We start from the raw sequence: 14,762 nt of genomic DNA, 5'->3' as shown, positions 1-14,762 counted from the left end.
TGACTCGCAAATTCCCGCGCAGAGATGAGGAGATGATATGCTCCCGACTTGTTTTTTCCCACGGCCACTTTAGGCCGCATTTATTTTGAGTGTCCATATAGCTCTAAAATGAACAACACGTTTATCATGGAGATCATTATCTGGACAGCCCGAACGTTACTGCCTGTCCGACCAGGGGCCCCGGCTAAACTAAGATATGTGCTTTTGTGTCCCAACGTAGATAGTTTCAGACTCACCATAAATACTGAATTCCTTCTAAATTGTTTTGAAGGCCTCGGGCTTCCCAAAAAACTGTGGAGGCCAAGGGACGACACCACTCGTTGGCACCCTTGACACCGTCCGGTCCATGGTAAACATGCAAACGCGAATTTCTATGGTCACCATCCCTGTTCACAGAGGGAATTTACGACACTGTCGTAACACGTTGGCTAGGCGACCTAGATTTCTCTCATGTCCCCTGGCCTTGCTGTGGCAAGGGCGCCAAACAGGCAGGTCCATGTAGGGTGTTTTTCCGCCTCTTCGACGGAATGCATTGTCTGCGCACTGTTGCAAGATATTCTTTGGGCCCAACATTCTGTCCCCAGTAAGGGCTTTGAGATGTTCCTTTCCTTAGTAGTTGCATGTGGCTTTCAAGCCCCAAACGCCTACTGCAAGATTTACTGTTAAATGACCAAACTGCCTGCTTGATCTCAACTCTGGAAAAATACTATTCGAAATAGAGCCACCATTAAGATCCCGCAATGCCTACTCGTGCTAATAACTTCCTGTCGTCTCACGAAAACAGGTCTTGAGTGTAAAATCAACTTTAAATTGTACCCTTGAATATGGAGAATACTGAGAGAGTGATTTGTCCTCTCTCAAAAACATTTTGTAACTTTTATTTTTAATTGATACTTGATCGCATGTGAATAGCTGAATAGCTGTGCATTCTTTCCTCCTGATTTCAGTGTTGAATATTGGTTTTCTAGTTTGTTTATAAGTCTTTAATGAGGAATACATTTCAATTAATGAGTCAAATTTAGGGCTTCTCCGACTGTCATGATTGCTGTGTGGTCCTTCCTGGTCATCTATAGCCCGGGTGCAATGAAGGAGCCTCCGCGAAGATTGCGACAGCAAGATACAAACGAGAACCGCAATCGGGCGCACCCCGGGCAACGTTGATCTACCAGCGGCTAATCCTTCAACAACCGGAACGGACTTCTGAGAACATGAAGACCAATAAGACCCTACCCAAACGGTCTTTTCAAAGGCCACTTGTGACGATGTCGATAAACATTGAAGGAATATCGAGAGACAAAGAAGTTTTATTATCTGACTTGTGTAAAGAATATCAATGTGACTTCCTCCTGATTCAAGAAACTCATCGGGGCAGTACAAGACCCACACCCAAAATAGATGGAATGAAGATGATCTTGGAGAGGCCACATGACCTGTACGGTAGTGCCATCTTCGCCAGGTCAGGAATTAGAGTTACTTCTGCGTCACTGACTGACAGGTAAGACATTGAGATATTAACCGTTCGAACTCAGCAGTATAGCGTTACCTCTGTGTACAAACCCCCAGAATCAGATTTTGTCTTCACTGAGCCTGGCAATTTCAGTTACCAAGACTTTAATTTTGTATTGGGCGATTTCAACTGCCAGAGCACTACATTGGGCTATAAAGAAACTAACAGCAGCGGAGTGGAACTAGAGACCCGGGCTGAGGTAAACGATCTACTGCTCATACATGACCCGAAACTGCCAAGCTCCTTTAATAGTGGCAGATGGAAGAGCGTGTACAATCCCGATAACATCTTTGTTAGCAAGAAACTCGCTGGCCAGTGTGGAAAACTGATTTGGGAGCCAATTCCCCATACGCAGCATCGGCCCATAATTTGCACGGTCAATGCAGTTGTTAAGCCTGAACAAGTTCCTTTCAAAAGAAGGTTCAATTGGAAGAAATTTAGAGAGCTCATTGATGTAGAAATAACAAAAATCCCCACAACCTGATATGTACGACTCTTTTGTCAAACTCGTTCAGAAGGCGTCTAGGAAAACAATACCGCGAGGATGCAGATACAGTATATTATGGGATTGTCTGAGGACGCAAAGCCACTGCTGGAAAGATACCAGAAGCTCTTCGATAACGACCCATTTGATGATGAGACACAACTAGCAGGCGATGAACTCATGTCAGTCATAGCTGAGAACCGCAAAGCCAAATGGTGTGACCTCGTGGAGAACGTGGACATGAAAGTGAACAGTAGGCGGGCTTGGAAACTGTTCAAGAACCTTAACGGTGACGCCACAAAGTCAAATGATAAATTTACTAACGTCACGGCAGACCAAGTCGCCACTACACTCCTTATGAATGGCAAAACCCATGCCAGAAAGTACCAGGAACCATTAGCACGTGATTCGGCAGAGGAAAATCACCTCAAGGCACCATTTACAATGTCAGAACTCACTGTAGTCATTTCCAGCTTGAAGATTAACAGAGCTCCTGGTATCGATGAACTTAAGAGTCGAACAAATTAAAAACTTTGGCAGTAAATACCCTACAGTGGCTGACTTGATAAACACATGTGTAGAAAGGCTCCATATTCCAAAGATGTGGAGGAAAGCCCGAATGGTTGCACTTCTGAAACCAGGAAACGACTCTGATGATCCAAAAATCTTCCGACCTGTGTCACTGTTTTAAGATCTTGGAACGCCCGACGCTAAGTTGCATAGAAAGCGTCTTGGAACAACAGATCATTCCACAGCAGGCAGGTTTCCGTCCAGGCAAATCGAGCTGCGGTCAAGTCCTGAACCTGACCCAACATATCGAGGATGGGTTTGAGAGGAAAGAGATCACGGGAGTGGCATTCATAGACCTTTCCGCTGCATATGATACTGTAAACCATCGGAGGCTCCTTAGGAATGTATATAATGTGACAAGAGATTACCATTTAACATCACTGATAGGTACTTTCCTGCATAATGGGAGATTTTTCGTCTGTCTCCAGGGCAAGAAGAGCGGGTGGAGAAATCAGAGGAATGGCGTACCTCAGGGAAGCGTCCTCGCCCCAGCTCTGTATAACATATATACAAATCACCAACCAGTGCCAAACATCACGCGCCAGTTTATGTATGCCATTGACACTGCAGTTGCAGCCCAAGGTTACAATTTTATGGATGTAGAGGAGAAATTAACCAGTACCTCGGAAGCTCTCTCCGAACCCTTCCAAGACGCAGGTCTGTGCATTCCATTTAAAGAACAGCGAGGCAAATCGTAAATGAAATGTAATATGGAGAGGTGACGTCTCGAGCATTGTAAAACGCCCAAATATCTTGGTGTCACGTTGGATCACACACTGATCTATAAACATCATTGTAATGCCGTAAGGGAAAAAGTCGCAACTAGAAACAACATCATCAGGAAACTAACTAGCGGATCCTGGGGTGCAAACCCAAAAGTCCTGAGAACTTCAGCCCTTGTGCTCAGTGTGTCAGCCGGGGAATACGCCGCTCCAGTATGGTCTGCATCAACACACACGAGAAAAGTTGATGTCGCTGTCAATGAAATGGCACGGATTGTTACCGGATGCTTGAGGGCAACCTCAGTGCACAAGATGTACTTAATCATGGGGATCGCACCGCCCAACATACGACGTGACATCGCTGCCGAAGACGAAAAAACCAAGCAAGAAAAGGACATGCGTCACCCTTTGTATGGACACCAACCTGCTGACCGACGGCTTTGTTCGAGGAAGAGTTTCCTGTCACGTACCCGAGCCCTGGAAGGGTCGGCTGCAGAGAATCGTTTGAATAGGTGGGAAATCGACATGAGAAACCCCCATAAAGATGTAAAAGAAGAACTGGCGCCTGGTGGAGACCTACCATACACAGTTTGGAGAACCCTAAACCGTATGAGGGTAGAAGTGCCAAAGTGCAAGACAAACCTGCAGCAATGGGGTTTCCTAAAAGAGAATGAGAACACTCTCTGTCTGTGTGGTTCTGTCCAGGATCCTCAAGACCTGCTTATCTGTCCATATTTAGGCCAGCCCTGCACAATGAATGACTTATGGGAGGCAAATGACAAGGACATATTGGCTGCTGATTTTTGGAAGTCTGAAGTCTAGTTCCGGACACGGAAAGTAAGTATCTATAGCCCCATGATAAGCATTGTTTAATCAGTGGTCCTACTGACCATTTGATTTACGCCTGTAAGTAGCATGTAGTCAGATACTTTTAAGGGCATCATCCTCTTTGGGTTCCACTTTCTAGAAGAAGTGGCGGGCACGCCAATGTACCGCCACAACCACACAGAAAAAGCTTATGTGATTCACTGACGGATGTTGTTGTCCTCTTTAGTCACTCACGTTGACTATGGTGACAGTAGGAAGGGTGTCCGATGAGATGGCGTGAATAAATTCTTGCCGTATTATGGAATAATAAAACTAAGCCCATCATCAAGGGATAAAGCTAGAAAGAAGAAGAAGAAAATGTAATTAATCAAATTTCATGACCAGCCAAAATAGTATCTTAGATATAGGTTTCGAAACAGTGAATTGTCCTTTGTGAGAGTCCTATGAGACCTTATTGCGGTGCCAGCCATGATATGGCGCAGCTGAATTCTTTTCTGCTGCAGCACTGACGTAAGAGAATTTTGTAAATGTTGTGCCAGTAATATATAATTCAATCACAGCTAGTTTCACTTAAATGACATCATGAGAGGAGTAATATGTTAACGTTTTTGTTAACATGTTCACAAGTATTTAGAGGAGAAATGGATGTTTGCTTTAACGGACCAGTAATCCTCCCCCCCCCCCTCCAAATCTCCAAAACTTTAAGGAATCAACCTCCGAAATATAAAACAGCTCCAAATGTCTGATTACCTTACAAATGAGTTAATGTTTTAAATATTTAACGTTAAGAAAGTAAAACAGTTCTGGTCCTTGACATGTAAGGTATGGCACTGGGGCACAGTTGATGTCCAAGCTGGTCCCACATGTGTTCAATTGGGGACAGACCTGGGATCTTGCTGGGCACTGGAGTACCTTAACAATATGCATACAGTATGTAAAGATAAATACCATTTGTGAACAAGTATTGTTCAGTTTAAAATGGAACCAAGACGCAGTTGCATGAAAGGGAAAATGAAATGAGCATGTAGCATTGTTGGCTGGGAGGCCCCATGTGGGGAAGTTCGGCCGCCGAGTCTTATTCAGTCGACGCCACATTGGGCGACTCTCGTGCCGGTGATGAGGATGAAATTATGGGTCAAATGGATGTAAGCACTATGGGACTTAACATCTAAGGTCATCAGACCCATAGACTTAGACTTACTTAAAGCTAACTAGCCTAAGGACATCACACACATCCATTCCCGAGGTAGGATTCGAACCTGCGTCCATAGCAGCAGCGCTGTTCCTGACTGAAGCGCCTAGAATCGCTCGGCCACAGCAGCCGGCTGATGAAATGATGATGAGGACAACACGACATCCAGTCACGAGCGGAGAAAATCTCCAACCCGGCTGGGAATCGAATCTGGGCCCACTGCATGGTAGGCAAGCACGTTACCACTCAGCTAAGCAGGCGGACATGCATGACAGGTAATACATGAGGATGTAGGATGCCTGTGACGTGCTGTCATGCCGTCAGAGTTGCCTCAGTCATCATCAGCCGTGACCTGAAGGCATATCCGATGGGGTGCTCACACAATGACTTCATAAGTAACACTGCTATGTTGCTCCAAAAGAATGGGACCTCTATCCAGGTCGCCACCAAATTCGCCAACGATGATCATCTGCGGAACAGCAAAACTGCTATTTATCACTGAAGACAATGCGACACCCTTGATCAGCAGTCCATGATACCCAATGATGTAACCAGTCCAAATGCAGCCGTTTTGCTGTGTTGTTAACAGCAGCCTATGCATGGGACGGTAATTCCCTACTTCTACTGGTGCTAGGCTCTCACCAGTGGTGTGTGATGACTCAGAAGGTTGCAGGGAGTCCATCACTTGTTCTTGACTAGCAGGCGCAGATGTGAAGGAATTACAGTTTGCTTGGTGCTCAGTATGGGAATCCTGCCTTGTGGTGGTCAACCACAGTCGGCCGAAACCTTGACTACGAGTATCCCTGCTCTCGTGTTCCAGCATTGGACCATTGTTACATCCAAAAGCCTCACAGATCTGGATATAGCACGACTCTACCAGCAGGCCAGAGGGAGACCGAGAATGAGGTTCCTTACAAACTCTGTCAGGTTGTGCTAACGCTGTCTCACACGAATACACAGGATCTTCGTGCCCATCACAGTGACCACTCAAGATCTGACTCTCTTCACGCCAATTATACTCCCTACCAGGCCCTGTAACAACACTAAACACGAACAACGCTAATGCCCTCTGGTGGTCGTTCTAACAAACACAAAAAATTGGAAGTCTAATTATTTACGTACCCGCAGATGGTATGTACAAGTACAATGTTAGATTGATATTCGTCCATGGCTTCCAGGTACGTCACTTTTTTGTAGCATGCAGTCCGTTCACTGGTGTGTAGAAAAGAAATGGTGAACCATGTCTGGATAATATTTTCGTTCGCATTGATCTCCAAGTGGAGCAAACAATTTCTTCTGTCAAATCATGCTGAAGCGTAACATAGAGTGGTGTTCGTACAAACTCTGCAGTGCGTCAGGCTGCTTGAACTGAAAACGATCTCAATCGTAGCAGGCTCACTAAGTGTACTATCAGCTTTCAGAGTCTATGATAAATGGAGGGACAACAACGTTCATATTACCAACTTGATGCTCATAGTGGCTGAGCTACAGCAGCATGCAACTCAGCACACCATCACACCAAGACCTCTAAAAGAAGGAGTGTGTGCACCTATTATAACAGGGTACGCAACACACAAGTGACACTTGCTTATCCCTGATTTCAATGCATCCAATCACATTTCTCGTTGTAAGTCGAGAGCGTGTAATGTATCAAAAGAAACGTGATGACAGAATCATTGCTAATACTACAACTTGTTCCGCCCTGAAGACTGTGGTTTACAGATAGGACATTTTGTGAAATCCAGAGACCAGGATGTGTTTCACACCAATTTCCTCAATTAGCTCTGCAGGACAGATGCTAGAGATTATTAAGCTTGTACATACGACTTAGCATCAGAAGGCGATTTAAATCACATTTTTTTTTCATCTGATTGATATGCCGATCAGCGTGTTAGTTTGTCGAAGAGGCTAAGCAACTACTACTATACTACTAACCAAGCAATAGAAAACGCAGAAAGTTAGAGTATAAACATAGGATTTTTAAGAGCTTGGATCAGGCACTTTCAGCTATCAGCAACTATACTACCAAGATAAATTCGTACTAGTAATGTAATATTTATCAATTGCTTATTTATCTCGACCAGATTAGGCCCTTTCGTACATCTGATCCTGAGTGACATATACCAAAGATATTACAAATTATCAATAATAATAATAATAATAAACCCCGTGGAGGCTCGGGAAAAGAATAGGCCTTCGGTATGTTCTGCCAGTCGTAAAAGGCGACGAAACGAACAAACCACTAATAGGGCTAACCCCCCTTTTAGTGTGATTAGTTGGTTCAGGACAGAACTAATGAAGCCTCGGACAAACGCTGTCATGGTAGGGGACGACGCTTGAACCCTATGCCTGTCCACAATGGTAACGACACTGCTAGCCACACGGAAAATGATTTAATTCCAAATAGAGGTGTTTTGCAGGACATGCTTCCTGCAACCACTCTAGAAGGAAAACAAAGACAGAGGATGAGATGGTCAGATGAAGTTGACCAACACCTCATGTTCTGTTATTACCAAGCAACAAACTTAGGAACCAACACAACTGGATACAGATCACAAGTATACACAACATTTATTACCAGATACCCGGAATTAAAATTTTTAACAGAACAACGACTAGCTGATCAGATTCGTGTAATAATCAAAAATAACAGGATACCCCAGTCAGAATTAGAAAACATCAAACAACAAGTACAACATATACCGGAACAAAATAATGTGCAATCAGAAGAAAATACAGTAATGGACTCAAACATCCCAGAGAAAACAAACAAAGAACAACACGCATCAATTAAACAATCAGAGGAAAACGAAATCTTAAGACAGCCACCAGAACAAGCACAAATAGAACATGAAGTGACACACATGTTAGATATAGAAGAAAAATTTCAGTTGACATATATAGAATACAAAGACACAAATACAGACATTAGACCATTCTTGCATAGACCACCAAATAACCCACAAGTCGAAACAACAATAACAACTATCAACACAATCATACACAACAAAATAAATGAAAATACAACTATGGAAGAGTTACAACTACTGGTTTATGTAGGAGCACTCACTACACTAAATATACACAGTAGGCAGAGATCAGAACCAACCAACACACAGAAGAAACCCACAAAACCAGCATGGCAACACAGGCTACAGATCAGAATAGAAAAACTGAGAAAAGACATTGGACAGCTAACACAATTTATAAGAAATGAAATATCAGACAAAAAACGAAAAAGGTTAGGTAAAATCTCCCAACAAGAAGCGATAGAGCAATTAGATGAAAGGAAGCATAAATTACAAGCATTGGCCAAACGACTTAGGAGATACAAAAAAAGTGAAAATAGAAGGAAACAAAACCAAACATTCAACACAAACCAAAAGAAATTTTACCAGACAATAGATAACACACACATTAAAATAGACAATCCACCAAACATAACAGAAATTGAACACTTCTGGAGCAACATATGGTCAAACCCAGTACAACATAACAGACACGCACGGTGGATACAAACAGAAACAGACTAATACAAGATGATACCACAAATGCCTGAAGTGATAATTTTTGAACATGAAGTCACCAGAGCAATTAATTCTACGCACAATTGGAAAGCCCCTGGAAATGATAAAATAGCAAATTTCTGGCTAAAGAAGTTCACCTCAACACATTCACATCTAACTAAATTATTTAACAATTACATTACAGACCCATACACAGTCCCTGATACACTTACACAAGCAATAACTTATCTGAAACCTAAAGATCAAGCAGACACAGCAAACCCAGCAAAATATCGCCCCATAACATGGCTACCAACAATATACAAAATATTAACTTCAGTCATTACACAGAAATTAATGACACATACAACACAGAAGAAAATTATAAATGAAGAACAAAAAGGCTGCTGCAAAGGAGCACAAGGATGTAAAGCGCAACTGATAATAGATACAGAGGTGACATATCAAGGTAAAACTAAACAAAGTTCGCTGCATTACGCATACATTGATTACCAAAAAGCTTTTGATAGTGTACCCCACTCATGGTTACTACAGATATTGGAAACATACAAAGTACATCCTAAATTAATACAGTTCCTAAACATATTAATGAAAAATTGGAAAACCACAGTTAATATCCAAACAAATTCAAATAATATCACATCACAGCCAATACAGATTAAGCGTGGAATATACCAAGGACACACATTAAGTCCTTTCTGGTTCTGCCTTGCTCTGAACCCACTATCAAACATGCTAAATAATACAAATTATGGATATAATATTACTGGAACATACCCACACAAAATAACACATTTGCTATACATGGATGATCTAAAACTACTGGCAGCAACAAATCAACAACTCAACCAACTACTAAAGATAACAGAAGTATTCAGGAGTGATATAAATATGGCTTTTGGAACAGACAAATGTAAGAAAAATAGCATAGTCAAGGGAAAACACACCAAACAAGAAGATTACATATTGGATAACCACAGCGAATACATAGAAGCGATGGAAAAAACAGATGCCTATAAATATCTAGGATACAGACAAAAAATAGGAATAGATAATACAAATATTAAAGAAGAACTAAAAGAAAAATATAGACAAAGACTAACAAAAATACTGAAAACAGGATTGACAGCAAGAAACAAGACAAAAGCTATAAATACTTATGCTATACCAATATTGACCTACTCATTTGGAGTAGTGAAATGGAGTAACACAGACCTAGAAGCACTCAATACACTTACACGATCACAATGCCACAAATATAGAATACATCACATACATTCAGCAACAGAAAGATTCACATTAAGCAGAAAGGAAGGAGGAAGGGGATTTGTCGACATAAAAAACCTACATTATGGACAGGTAGACAATTTAAGAAAATTCTTTATAGAACGAGCAGAAACTAGCAAAATACACAAAGCAATCACTCATATAATTACATCAACTACACCATTGCAATTTCACAACCACTTCTACAACCCTTTAGATCACGTAACATCAACAGATACAAAGAAAGTAAATTGGAAAAAGAAAACACTACACAGCAAGCACCCTTATCATCTAACACAGCCACACATCGATCACGGCGCATCCAACACATAGCTAAGAAAAGGCAATATATACAGTGAGACGAAAGGATTCATGATTGCAATACAGGATCAAACAATAAACACCAGATATTACAGCAAGCATATTATTAAAGATCCCAATACCACAACAGATAAATGCCGACTTTGCAAACAACAAATAGAAACAGTAGATCACATCACAAGCGGATGTACAATACTAGCAAATACAGAATACCCCAGAAGACATGACAATGTAGCAAAAATAATACATCAACAGCTTGCCTTACAACATAAACTAATTAAACAACACATTCCCACATACAAGTATGCACCACAAAAGGTACTGGAGAATGATGAATACAAATTATACTGGAACAGAACCATTATAACAGATAAAACAACACCACATAACAAACCTGATATCATACTCACCAATAAAAAGAAGGAATTTACACAACTAATCGAAATATCCATACCCAAAACAACAAATATACAGAAGAAAACAGGAGAAAAAATTGAAAAATACATCCAACTGGCTGAGGAAGTCAAGGACATGTGGCATCAGGATGAAGTTTACATTATACCAATTATACTATCAACTACAGGAGTCATGCCACACAATATCCACCAGTACATCAACGTAATACAGCTACATCCAAACATATATATACAACTACAGAAATCTGTAATTATTGATACATGTTCAATTACCCGAAAGTTCCTAAATGCAATGTTAACATATACTGTACAGTTAAAAGGAAGTCACGCTTGAACAAGGTCCGAGTCACTTTCCATTTTTGACCAGACATAATGTCTGAGAAAAGAAACAATAATAATAATAATAATAATAATAATAATAATAATAGTAATAACTGACATTAAAAATAATAGTAAAGGGCATTTACAATAACATAGATTAGCTCAGCATATTTGAAGCCATGTTTAGATTATCAAAAGCGGAATGGATGATGAAAGTGGAGAACTCGCACTCTTACGAGAGATGCCGCGTGTATTGAGGGTAATGGGGAAGGGGCAGTACATTAATAGTAAGTGGTTAAGTTGCTAGGGAAGTCCGGCGCAAGGGCGATAGCCACTGTGTCCGTATGCCTTCGCGGCCAGAGCAACTGCCTAGTAAGCAGGAGACGCGGGTTCGTATCCCCATCTGGCACAAATTTTCAACTTTCCCCATCGATTTAAATCAGTGCCCATTCAAACCCCATGTCTGTAATTCCGTTGTGTCTTAATTCATAGGGGCTACTGAATCAAAATGGTGTCCGTTCTCTCAGACATGTCCGAAAGAACAGACACCACATATACACGAAATGACAGTGACAGTGGCTGCTAGGCAGGAAGAGAAACTTGTCGACAAGGGGTAGGGAGTAGTTCTGATGGAGGAGGACTGACGAGAATGATCTGCACAGAATGTAAGGAAGATGGGTATTGTGATAGAAGGTGGAGAATTAGCTGTCTTTTGAGATTTTGAACTAATTTAATTTCTCTTATATTTTGAGGACGGTTGTTGCAAAATCGGGTTCCTGGGTGCAGAAAAAAAGGCACTCCGTCTTCAGGCCACGAGTTGCCTACCGGGACCATCCGACCGCCGTGTCATCCTCTGTGGAGGATGTGGATAGGAGGGGCGTGGGGTCAGCACACCGCTATCCTGGTCGTTATGATGATATTCTTGACCGAAGCCGCTACTATTCGGTCGAGTATCACCTCAATCGGCATCACGAGGCTGAGTGCACCCCGAAAAATGGCAACAGCGCATGGCGGCCTGGATGGTCACCCATCCAAGTGCCGACCACGCCCGACAGCGCTTAACTTCGGTGATCTCACGGGAAACGGTGTATCCACTGCGGCAAGGCTGTTGCCCAGGGTGCAGAAAATGATTTAGAGAAAATTTTGGTTCAGCATAGCTGCTGCAGTAGTCAGATAGTAGAATAAGAGTTGAACACAAATAAGAGGAAGTGCGATGACTGATCAGACGACAGAGCGAATACAGAGCATGATAATCTCTACGCTTATCGATGTGAAGCCACGTTAATTGATCGTAGGCTGGTGTGATATGGTCTGCAAAGTGTACATCACAAATGCATCTTACACAAGCATTTATCGCCGGTTCCAACTTGTGTGAGCTTTCGTACGAAGTATAGCCAAATATATTATTAGCGTCCCTACAACCTTCTTTCGAAGCTCGAAAGGCAATAATTTTTCATATTTCAGTAGTGAGTGAAGTGGCGCTAACACGTTTTCTTACAGACTGTAGTTGCGTGTTCTGATAAGTGTAAATGGTGGTCCAGAATTATCCACAAGTTCTTTACAGAAGAAGAGAAGTTTTTTCTGTGCCATTTAGGCTTAATAGTGAAAGAGATTATCTGAACTGAGGGGTAATAAGCGATTAAGTTTGATTGCATTTTAGATGGATTAGAAAAAGAAAAGATCCAGCCTTTGCTCTGTGCCCACACTGTTAGGACAAATATATCGGCATTTACGTACTGGTCGGTTATGCACAGGTTTGTTTGACTTGCACTCAGGTATAACTGAATGACTTTAGCTTATAGCTGATTTTTGCAGTGGGTGAGATTAGTTGACCGATCATTAACATATAATGAGAAGAGTAATGGGCCCAATATTGATCCTTGTGAGACCCCTAATACTAGATTTCTCCTTTGTGACCTTTTTGTTCCAGTCATTACACAATGTGGGCGAGATGTAAGGTATGAGCGGAACCACTGTACATCGTCGAAAACTGTACTGAAATCAAGAAAGCACAGAATAGTCTCCTGTTGTTTATCTATAGCTTGTTTCAGTTAGTCAGTCACTTTATAAGAGCAGTCGTCATGCTACAGTTTTGCCGGAAATGGGACTGATAGTATTGTAAAAGGTTGTTTGATGTTAAATAATTAACAAGTTGTTCATGAAGAATGTGTTCTAAAGCCGTCGGCAATGCTGATAGAATGCAAATGAGCCTATAATCTGAAAGCTGTTTGGCAGAGTCCTCCTTGGATTAAGATTTTGTGAATTCCCGCTTCTAGGCTGTTGGAAAGAGGCTGGAGGTCATAGGATGGTTAAAAATGTCCGTTATTTTGCGCAGAAAAATATCGACTAGAAGTTTAATCATATGCACTTTTATATTTTCGTGCCCTGCAGCTGCTGAACGAATTTACGCAAAAGACTTCAGTAACGCATTAAGGCTTACCAGCTACAGAAATAATTTTTCATTTGTATCAGTCACTGATACTTTAAGGGCATCGATGGTTTGCGACCTTGTGCGTTGGACAGGTCAAGATATCGGCGTGGCGAAATACTCATTTAGTTCCTCAATAGGAACCCGAGGTTCAGCTGCAGATTTGGGTTTGCTTATTCCTTTACATCATAATTTTTCCACAGGATGGAAGATCTGTGAAAGTCCTCAGTTAGCAAGTGAGTATACCTGAGCTTTGCATTCCTGACAGGTTGACTAACTTAGTTGCCTAGTTGCTTGTAGGTGAGATGATTATTATCAAGGTTCGTGAGCGGTCTGCATGCCCTGTATGCAGCATCTCTGACACTCACAAGCTATTTGAGGTGGTCTGTAAGCCATGTTACCTGTTTTCCCCTGTCTCTTACTGTTTTTAGAGTAGCGTGTTTGTCGTATAAATTATTGAGTCTCTCAGTGAAGTTGGATAATTCATTATTTATTTCGAAGTTATTCCCTGCCGTTGCCTGCCAAGAAATATAAGCCTTAGCTGTAATCTCAGAGATATTCATGAGCTTAAAATCTGTAAAATTCGCCACTTGCGGTTCGTTCTTTTGGTGCTGCAACGAGAAAGTCATCATGAGCAGACAAACCAGGGCAGAAATCTGAGCATTGCAAATACTCTATTTGGAGATTTGGTTGTGAATATGAAAACAAACCTACTGCTGCCAGCTGTATGGTGAGAGGCCCAAGTGGAATCAGTGCAAGGTTTGAACAGGAAAATATTTGTGTGAATTTTGATACGGAAGGGCTGTTAGCAAATTTATGTTGGTATCTCCAGTTGCAATTACGTATTCATCCAAAGACTCAAGACATAAGAGTGTACATACAAAGCTAGAGAACTGTCCAACTTTAGGTGGATTGTGTACTGTGCAGATGAGACGCTTTCTATTGTGCGATTTAATCTCATTGAACATGTATTCCGGCTGCTTGTCTTGTTTCTTAGATGTGAGCACGACCATGGCGAACAAATCTAGGCGTAGGTATGCTGCCATACTGCCCCCTCCTCTGTTACATCTATAGTGTCTGAGAGAAATGTAACCATCAAGACTTACAGAACTGGAACGAATACACGGCTTCAGCCATGTCTCCGACACGAATGTAATATGATAGCTGAGGTCTCGAAATA

At 41.7% G+C, this 14,762-nt stretch overlaps 1 protein-coding gene and 1 pseudogene across 1 annotated transcript in view; one reads left to right on the top strand and one right to left on the bottom strand.

Moving 5' to 3' along the window:
- Positions 1-14,762, top strand: part of LOC126253226 (trypsin-1-like) — a 180,608-nt gene that overhangs the window by 90,008 nt on the left and 75,838 nt on the right. The window lies entirely within an intron of this gene.
- LOC126253827 (5S ribosomal RNA) lies at positions 12,150-12,267 on the bottom strand (annotated as a pseudogene).

Source organism: Schistocerca nitens, chromosome 4 (assembly GCF_023898315.1).
Source record: "Schistocerca nitens isolate TAMUIC-IGC-003100 chromosome 4, iqSchNite1.1, whole genome shotgun sequence".
Classification (NCBI taxonomy): domain Eukaryota; kingdom Metazoa; phylum Arthropoda; class Insecta; order Orthoptera; family Acrididae; genus Schistocerca; species Schistocerca nitens.
This window is presented reverse-complemented; position numbering and strand designations above follow the sequence as displayed.